Genomic DNA, 9,589 nt, shown 5'->3' with positions numbered 1-9,589 from the left:
GTATGTATTGGGCTCTGTAAGGAGAGGGCTCAGTTTTGCACCGAGGGGACTTATTGCAGAGATTCAGAAACACATAAGGAAGACAGGAGTCCTGGGTTTGACTGATGTAATGAGTAGATGATTAGACTGAGGGCACAGTTGGTGGAGGTGGGTGACCCACCTTGGCGTCAGTATGGGTGGGAAGGTGGGCGGAAGCCAGGAAGAGGTGAGCAGCTGGGAGAACAGAAGACAGAGGGCGGAGCAAGGGGATGGTGCGGGGAGGAGAGGAGGCTGTAGTGGCGTAGAGACCAGCAGAGGCCACGACTGTGGGGCAGTTTCTAGGGATGACCAGTCCCAGCTGTGTCCTCTGGCCAACGAGGAGCTGAGGTCAAGGCGCTGGGGAACCAGGGATGGGGGGCCCACCAGCCTGGTTGCAGAGGCCACCCGGCACTGCCAGAGAGGTGGAGAGGGGGGAGCAGAGGCTGCTGCATCCAGGCTGGAGATGGAGACTCTGGGGGCCGCCCAGCCTTCGTCCAGTGAAGGGGTGCAAAGTGGGCTGTGCCAGTAGCAAGTGGGAACTTTTGAAAAGAAGTTCTTGAAAGACAGTGTGGCAGCCAAAAGGAGATGAGCAGGTGGGGACCATGTCCTGGGAGTGAGAGGTAGCAAAGACTGGCGAATAGCTTGAGAGATGGTCAGAAGAGAGGGAGGCTGATATCCACCGCTCACCTGGCCTTGGGGAGCTGGGATGACCTCCCTGAGAGGCTCATAAGCACCCAAAAATGCCATCAGCATCATTAGTAGTTAGAGAAATGTACATTAAAACCATAATGAGAGGCTCAGGGAGATGGGAAGCGGGGAGGCACCCAGAGGCTGTGGACCCCATAAGCACAGATGACTCCAAGGGTTGACCTAAATCCCTTCTGCTTTCTTCTGTTTTCCCCATAAGATGGGTGGACAGGAGCAGCCAGTGCCCCTTCTAGGCGTGAAAACAAATGCTCTGCCTGCTGCTGACAGTGCTGATGGGGGGTAAGGGGAGGGGGAGGCTGCAGAGATTAGGGGAAGGTGGGTCGGGGGGAGATGAACCGGCATGTGTGTCCAAAGTGGAGCCCAGAACCTGCCTTTCCTCTGCTTTTTCTCTCCATACTATTCAGTTCAGTTCAGTCGCTGAGTCCTGTCTGACTCTTTGCAACCCCATGGACTGCAGCACGCCAGGCCTCCCTGTCCATCACCAACTCCCAGAGTTCACCCAAACTCATGTGCATCGAGTCGGTGATGCCATCCAGCCATCTCATCCTCTGTCATCCCATTCTCTTCCTGTCCCCAATCCCTCCCAGCATCAGGGTCTTTTCCAATGAGTCAACTCTTCTCATGAAGTGGCCAAAGTACTGGAGTTTCAGCCTCAGCATCAGTCCTTCCAATGAACACCCAGGACTGGTCTCCTTTAGGATGGACTGGTTGGATCTCCTTGCAGTCCAAGGGACTCTCAAGAGTCTTCTCCAACACCACAGTTCAAAAGCATCAATTGTTTGGCACTAAGCTTTCTTTATAGTCCAACTCTCACATCCATACATGACCACTGGAAAAACCATAGCTTTGACCAGATGGATGCTATTAAAATACTATTAATAGTCCCTTAGACTATTGTCAACACCCCAGGCAACGACTGATCTTGCCACAGATTCATTTGAGTTTTGAAAATTAATTTTCTAGAATTTCATATAAACGGAATCAAGCCATCTGTACTCTTTCTCTCTCTGTGCATACACTCTCTCTTCTGGTCTGGTTTCTTTTACTCAAGGTAATTATTTGAGATGCAAGCCTATTGTAGTGTGTATTGATCATTCATTGTTATTGAGGAGAAATGTTCCATTTCATGCATACACCACAATTTGTTTATTCCCTCACCTGTGGATAAACGTTTGAGTTGTTTCAATTTTGGGCTTTACCGAAAACATTACTGTGACTTTTGTGCACAAGCACCTGGATAAATGCTTTCAATTCTCTCAGCTAAGTACTTAGGAGTGGAACAGCTAGATCCTATGCTAGGAGTATGTTTCATTTTTTAAGAAACTGCCAAACTGTTTTCCAAAGTGGTTATACCATTTTGTGCTTGCACAGTAGCGTATGAATCTTCTGGTCTCCCCACATCCTCACCAACACTTGTTATGGTCAATCTTTCTCATTTATGTTCCAATGTAATGTAGTATTGGGTTGGCCAAAAAGTTCAGTCAGTTATCTCCATGCAATATTATGGGAAAACCTGAATGAACTTTTCAGCCCAACTCATGTAGTAACTCATGTGGTTTTAATGTGCATTTCTCTAACTACTAATGACGCTGATGGCATTTTTGGGTGCTTATTGCCATCATATATCTTCTGTAGTGAAGTATCTGCTCACATCTTTCATCCATTTCTTCATTTGGGTGGTTTGTCTTCTTATGACGAGTTGTGAACATATTATGGTGCTGGGCTTGTATCAGCTATGGCTTGCTAATACTTTCTCCCGGACTGTGACTTGTCTTTTCATTCTCCTAACGGTGTCTTACAAAGAGCAGATGTTCTTAATTTTGAAGACAAATCAATTGAGCTTCTGGCATCATATCTGAGAAATTTTTGTCTAACTAAAAGCCACACCACCAACCTAAAGACGACAGTTTTCCTTAATGGTTGAAAATATGATATAATAATGAAACATTTCATGAAATTTGTTAAGTAAAAGTCAAAATATTTCTGTTTTATGGTGTAGCAATGTAAAAACTGTCAGGTTCTTTTCCAACATAAAGCATCCTTTGAACATTTTGTGCAACAAATGGGTAGAGGGCCCTCTGGCTGCTCATCTCTGTCCTCTCTCCCATCAGAGGAGTGGTTCTTGTGACTGCGGCTCAGCAAGAACCCTCTCTCTCTCTTTTTAAACATTTATTTATTTATTTGGCTGCACTGGGTCTTAGTTGCAGCATGTGGGATCTAATTCCCTGACTGTGGATCAAACCTGGGCCCCCTGCATTGGAGTGCGGAATCTCGGCCACTGGACCACCAGGTAAGTCCTAAGAACTCTCTTCACTTGCACAGAGCTTAGAACCCAGGTTTTGCTTTCCTGAGTAACTGAACATACTGAACATTTCGACTCTGCTTTATTAACTAGAACAATCTGGGAGAACTACCCCTTCGTATCGCAGTGTCTCTGTGGTTTGGTCTTTCTCACAGACTGTCCTCAGGGTGTATCCTCTTGGTGGCCCTACCTCCCAAGGGGAGCCCATGGAACGCTGTCTCCCCTGGGCCTGTCCCTCCAAGCCTGGGATGCATGCTCTTTGCTACTTCTGCCCGTTTCCTAGCAGAGCTTGTCAAAGAAGTCCACTTCCTGGGGGGTCTGGAGTGGCAGGCAGCGTCATGGGGTGGAGACTGCAGGCTGGGGGTCTGACGTGGAGCAGGAGCTGGCCAGTGACCTCCTGCCAGGTCTTTGCCAGGCTGTGCTGCCAGGGAAAGTGCCCCCCAGGCTGGGCTGACCTGGGCTCACCTGGCCAGGGAGAGGGCTCATATAAGGGGTTGGGCCCCAGGACACCTGGTCAGGGACCAGTTCCAGCTCCGTCAGCTGTGCTGGAGCTGGTGCCACCTCCCACCCCTCCCCCCGCTCGCCCCACTCTTCCCACCCCCTCCCCCTTCCCATATGGAAGCTTAATCTGAAAATATCAATGGAGGAAGGTGGGTCCCAGTGGCCTTAAGAGATGCAGAGGGCACAGTAGGTGTGCAGTCACTTCAGGTGCCAGGAAAACTTGCCACAAAACAGTCCATGGGGACTAGGTCCCTCTTCAGTATTTCTGGACAAAATAGCTACTTCCCCAACTGCCTGAAATGCAGGAGACCCGGGTTTGATCCCTGGGTCAGGAAGATCCCCTGGAGGAGGGCATGGCAACCCACTCCAGTGTTCTTGCCTGGAGAATCCCATGGACAGAGGAGCCTGGTGGGCTACAGTCCATGGGGTAGCAAGAGTTGGACACGACTTAGAGACTAAACCACCACAACCACCAAAGCCCATGAGCCTTGTAGACTTTCCTGCAGACACTTCCATGTGGAGAGGATGGGGCCCTGGGAAGAGTTGATGGGGGACTCAAAGCCTGCTTGGGCTTCTCCGTCAGTGGTGGGGGACGGGGAGTCCAGCTCTCTGCCACACCGACACCCAGCCTTTCGGATGAGAGGACCCCCCTCCCCAGCTGCCTCCCTGTTCCCACTGCTCATGCAGAGCCGCCTGCCCTCTGCTATGAAGCTTGTTGCCCACTGTCTTCCATACCCTGGGAATTTACCAGCAAGTTCTCATGGTGTTTCACCCCCTCCGCAAATCAATTTCCTCCTGGAGATGGAACCCAGAGCTGGCTCACCTTATTTCTCCACCATATTTGCAGGTTGAGCGGATGAAGGGGGCTGAGAGAATGAAGTGCATGGTAAAGGGAGAAGGAGGGGGTCAGCTGTCCTCGGGGGTGGAGTTCTGGCCAAGTTCTTGTCCCTGCTCCCCTGCCTGGGCAGGGGCCCCTCTGCTCCTCAGCACCCTAGTGCAGGAGAGGACGAGGGACCACAGTTCTGTTAGGTGGGGAAAGCCACTGACCGCCCATTGCAAGGCAGATGGCACTGGGGTGGCCCAGGTAGACAGAGCCAGAGAAATGGAAGGAGAGGGGTGTATCTGGCACACAGAAGCTGGCGAGTAGGTGTTTAGGGGTGGATGAGTGAATGAGCGATGGCAGGGAGAGCCAGGCTGTCATGGGGCAAGCTGCCTGCTCTCGGGAGCAGGGCTGTAAGAAAGTCAGGTGCCCAGATCAAGAGGTGCAATTAACACTAAACACAGATCTGGGGGTATAGCTCAGTGGTAGAGCATTTGACTGCAGATCAAGAGGTCCCTGGTTCAAATCCAGGTGCCCCCTTGTTAACACTTTTTCTGTGACAAGTAGTAAATATAAAAAAATACAAAACCAATTAGGAAGCCCTGGGGTACTCCATAACGCACTGTTCAGTTGTGTCAGCTCGTTGTCACTCCATGGACTGTAGCCCACAGGCTCTTCTGTCCATGGAATTTCCCAGGCAAGGATACTGGAGGGGGTTGCCTTTTCCATTTCCAGGGGATCTTCCTGACCCAGGGATTGAACCCACGTCTCTTGTGTCTCCTGCACTGGCAGCTGGATTCTTTACCACTGTGCCACCTGGTTTCCTGGGGTACACCATAATGGTGTTCTAGTACACACGAAAGGGGTTCTTCACATTACCTGGGCAAACCTGTGCACCTCCTCGTGTCTAGAATTAGACATTAGGGTTTTAATTAACTGGGGTTATGACTGGTTGCGCTGTGTCACAAGCCTTCCTCCACTGACAGTCGTGATGGCTGAGTCCCTCTCATTAGCAGTCCCCCTCACTGACTTCTGTAGTGTCTCCTGGGCTGATGAGCATAGTCTCCGTGTGACGTCAGCCTCGAGCCTGTCTGAGCTCCAGACACACCTGACCCAGTTATGTGTCTGTGTTTTCACTCCTCCTTTGTCTGGAAAGCCTCTCCAGCTGCTTCTTCCAGCAAATTCCTCGACCATTGCCTCTGGAAGCCCCTCCTGACTTCCCAGCTCTCCCTTCCGGCTCCTACAGCTCTCTGCTTGGGCTTCCGCCACTCTTTGCAAATACTTCAGTTCATAGACTCGTCTTCTATTTGAATTAAGACTCTGAAGAACGGGAACAATGTATTCGTCTCTGTGGCCTCAACATGGATGATAGAGCCTGGCACCTAACACCTTCATGAGTGTCTGTTGAGTGAATGAACGAGTGAGTGAAACCATGAGCACCCTTCTTGAGTCCTCAGAGTATAGCGGAGGCACCGAGTCTGAGGTTCACTAAAGACCCAGAACCAACCAGTCTTGTCTTGATGCGAATGTGCTGGCTGAGGTAGAAACACTAGTATAGACTCAAATGACCTTTCCAGGTGTAAAGGGTGGTGCCATGACCATGGCCTGAGGAAGAGGAGGGCTGGAGGGGGGAGATGGGAAAGTAGACTACAGCAGAGAAGACTTGCCACCTCCTGGGACGTGTGGAAACAGCAAAGTGAAGGCTAGGCACAGAGCCTGGCTGCAGTGCCAAGGGTGAAAAGGTGCTAATGCAAGGTCAGTCAGAAGAGGGGGTATAGCTCAGGGGTAGAGCATTTGACTGCAGATCAAGAGGTCCCTGGTTCAAATCCAGGTGCCCCCTGCTTTGCTGACATTTTTCAGTTACTGAAGCAGAGGCTGTAATTTCAGCCCCTTCCCTTCCTTCCCACATTTGAACATTAAATTGACATGCTATGTCTTGTTACAAAAATTCAGGGTTCACACTAGGACTAGCTCCAAGTATTTTCCCCTGACCATGATACAGACAGTAGATTAGGGGGTCATATTTCTCAGAAGAGGCTGAAGAAGTGGTCTTCTTCAGGGGGCTGAAGCCCACCCCCAACTCCCCCAGGGGCTCTTGTCCTTCCTGGCAGGTGTGCAGACTGCACATTCTCATCTCCTCAGCCTCACCGTAGCCTCCAGGCAGAAGGTTAGCTGTTTGCTCTTGCTGCTACCCCTTGAGAAGTATGGAGGGTGCTTATACATCTTCCTAGTTTCCAGAGGTGACTGTAAAGATTGGAAAACCATGGTAAAAGCAAAACCTCTTTCCTCTCCCTGGGAATTTCTCGAGGTGTTGCTCCCACAACAGATTTGACCACTTCACCCTCCTTTTTCTCCTACCGCATTTTCTTTCTTTCTTTCTTTTTTTTCCTTTGATGAGGACCAATTTTAAAGTCTTTATTGAATTTGTCACAATACTATTTTTGTTTCATGTTTTGTTTTCTTGGCCATGAGGCATGTGGGATCTTAGTTCTCCTGATGGGATGGAACCCACGCCCCTGCATTGGAAGGCAAAGTCTTAACCACTGGACTCCCAGGGAAGTACCCCACACTTTCTAGTTTTTTACTCTCAATCTGTATTTCCTTAGTGAGAATGCCTAGAAGTAGCTGTTCAGTTGCTAAGTCGTGTCCAACTCTTTGCAACCCCCCAAGGACTGCAGCACGCCAGGCTTTCCTGTCCTTCACCATCTCCTAAAGCTTGCTCAAACTCATGTCCACTGAGTCAGTGATGCCATCCAACCATCTCATCCTCTGTTGCTCCCTTCTCCTCTTGCCCTCATCATCAATCTTTTCCAGCATCAGGGTCTTTTCCAAAGAGTTGGCTCTTTGCATCAGGTGGCCAAAACAATGTATCTAAAAGTCCAGATGAAATTTTTAAGACATATAAATGGTATAAGGACCCATGTTAAAATTATATTTTCTTTTTTTACTACTAGCATGGAGAAATAGAATGGATTTTTGTTTACTCACCATGCTTCTGGCAAACTTGGTATTAATTTATTAGTTCTAATAGCATATCAGATTCTATGTCTATATTCACAATCATGTCTTTGGCAAATAATGATAGTATTAAAAAATTTCCAGTTGAACTCTTTGCTCCTTTATTGAACTGACTAGGAACTCTAGTTCCGTTATGCTGTGCCTCTCCTACTACTCCCTTAACTCGATTTCGGAAGACTACATATGCTTATTGTTAAATGCATTATATTTCTCAGCACTGTCTCTTCACGTCACTTGGTATGACTATGTGACGTCATTTCTCCTCTAATAGATTGACTATAAGCTCCAAGAAGGCAGGGATGGTGTGTTCTTTGTTTTCCATTTTACGTTTTTCATTGTATCTAGACAAAGTAGATGCTCAATGAATACTTATATGTTCAGGCAATGAATAAATGAGAAAAACGTTAGTAATGAAAAAAAAATCTTAGTAAAACAAAACAAAAGAATAAATGGTATAAAAGATTCCCTCGTAGCTCAGTCAGTAAAGAATCAGCCTGCAAAGCAGGAGACCTGGGTTCAGTTCCTGGGTCAGGAATATCCCCTGGAGAAGGGAATGGCAACCCACTCCAGTATTCTTGCCTGGGAAATCCCATGGACAGAGGAGCCTGGTGGGCCATAGTCCATGGGGTCACAAGGAGTCAGACATGACTGAGCGACTAAGCACAGCACAGCATTCCTTAATGCACAAGGTAATTTGAAGCACTCTTTCCTATGAAGACAAATTAAAAGGCTGGAAAACTATTAAAAGCAGCTCATTAAAAGAATCAAAGAGCTAACTTTAGACAGACAATGCGAGGTGGAGATTTGAAAATGATGGGAAAACAGGAAGGTAAAGCTCCAAACTACAGGCTGCTTTGGCCCTGAGTGTGAATTTTTCAGTCCAAAAGAGGCAACTGGGATGCTCATGGAACTTGTGGAAGCCTCTCAGGACCAGGGGGGTGAACGTCAGGATTCTGCCCCACCTGGAGTAGAGACACTGGGAGAAGCGTCTCTGTCTTTGGGCTGGGATCCTGAGTCAGGTGAACTGGAAGAAAACAGTCACTGCAAGAACTCACAGCTGGGAACTTCCCTGATGGTCTAGTGGTTAAGACTCTGACTCCAATGCAGGGGGCACAGGTTTGATCCCTGGTCAGGGAAACACAATCCCTTATGCTGTGTGACACCACCAAAAGTTTTTTAAAAATGAAGTTGAATTGTTTTGTTTCTTCAAGAAAAAAAGTCCTCAAGTTTTTATTTTAGATTCCACATATGATACCATACAGTATTTGTCTTTTCCTGCCTGGCTTATTTCACTTAGCACAACGCCCTCCAGTTCCATCCATGTTATTGTGGACAGCAGGATTTCCTTCTTTCTAATGGCTGAATAATAATCCACTGTGTATATAGACATACCACATTTTTGTTATCTGTTTATCCATTGACAGATACTAAATCACCATTTAGAGAAATACAGCTTTGAGGAATATACTAGAAAAGAAGAATAAACATAAATCAAGAATCCATCTAAAAAGTTAGGGGGAAAACTGGATTAAAGAATACTATGAGAAACAGAGGAAATACAGGAAAAGAAATCAATGAAATGGAAAACAAACACACAGCAGAGATGACTGCCAAAACCAAAAGTTTGCCTTTGAAGAGCAAAATTAACTTTTGATGAAACTGATAAGAAAAATAAGACAGCAGACAAAATTAACCAAAAGCAGGAATTAGAAAGAAAAGCTGCACAGTCTTTAGACTTCAAAATAATAATCATAGAACATTATGAAAACTAATGTACAAAATTTTAAGTCTAACAAACCTGTACAAAGAACTTACCATGTGAAAGATACTATTCTATAGACTTAAAAAATACTAAATTTATTTATTCTCACAAAACTCCACAAACTAGGCTCTATTATTTTGCTCATTTCTATTATCATGCCCATTTTATATATGACAAAGCTAAGACTGAGAGAGTTAAACATGTTTGCCAAGGTCACTCCGTTACGATCTAGAGTCTGAATCCATCCGTCATGTTTTAAGAATACAAGGACTTTATGATTACGTTATGTGGAAATTTAGCAAGTACTTTAAAAACACTACAACTTACCAAAGCTGACACAGGAAGAAACAGAAAAGATGACTAGTCCTCTAAGTCTTAAATAGTTATTTTATTAAAACAGTTATTTGAAATTCCCCCTCCCCCAAATTCAGATAAGGGTTTTACTGGTGAGTTTTATGAC

General features: G+C 46.7%; 2 non-coding genes across 2 annotated transcripts; both read left to right on the top strand.

Moving 5' to 3' along the window:
• The first annotated feature begins 4,817 nt into the window (after positions 1 to 4,817).
• TRNAC-GCA lies at positions 4,818 to 4,889 on the top strand. Its single transcript has one exon. It is a non-coding gene; the product is annotated as a tRNA-Cys (tRNA).
• Positions 4,890 to 6,117: 1,228 nt separating this feature from the next.
• Positions 6,118 to 6,189, top strand: TRNAC-GCA. The gene has a single exon. It is a non-coding gene; the product is annotated as a tRNA-Cys (tRNA).
• Positions 6,190 to 9,589: the final 3,400 nt, after the last annotated feature.

Source organism: Bos indicus x Bos taurus, chromosome 4 (assembly GCF_003369695.1).
Source record: "Bos indicus x Bos taurus breed Angus x Brahman F1 hybrid chromosome 4, Bos_hybrid_MaternalHap_v2.0, whole genome shotgun sequence".
Lineage (NCBI taxonomy): Eukaryota > Metazoa > Chordata > Mammalia > Artiodactyla > Bovidae > Bos > Bos indicus x Bos taurus.
The sequence above is the reverse complement of the archived record's forward strand: the minus strand, read 5'-3'. Positions and strand labels throughout refer to the sequence as shown.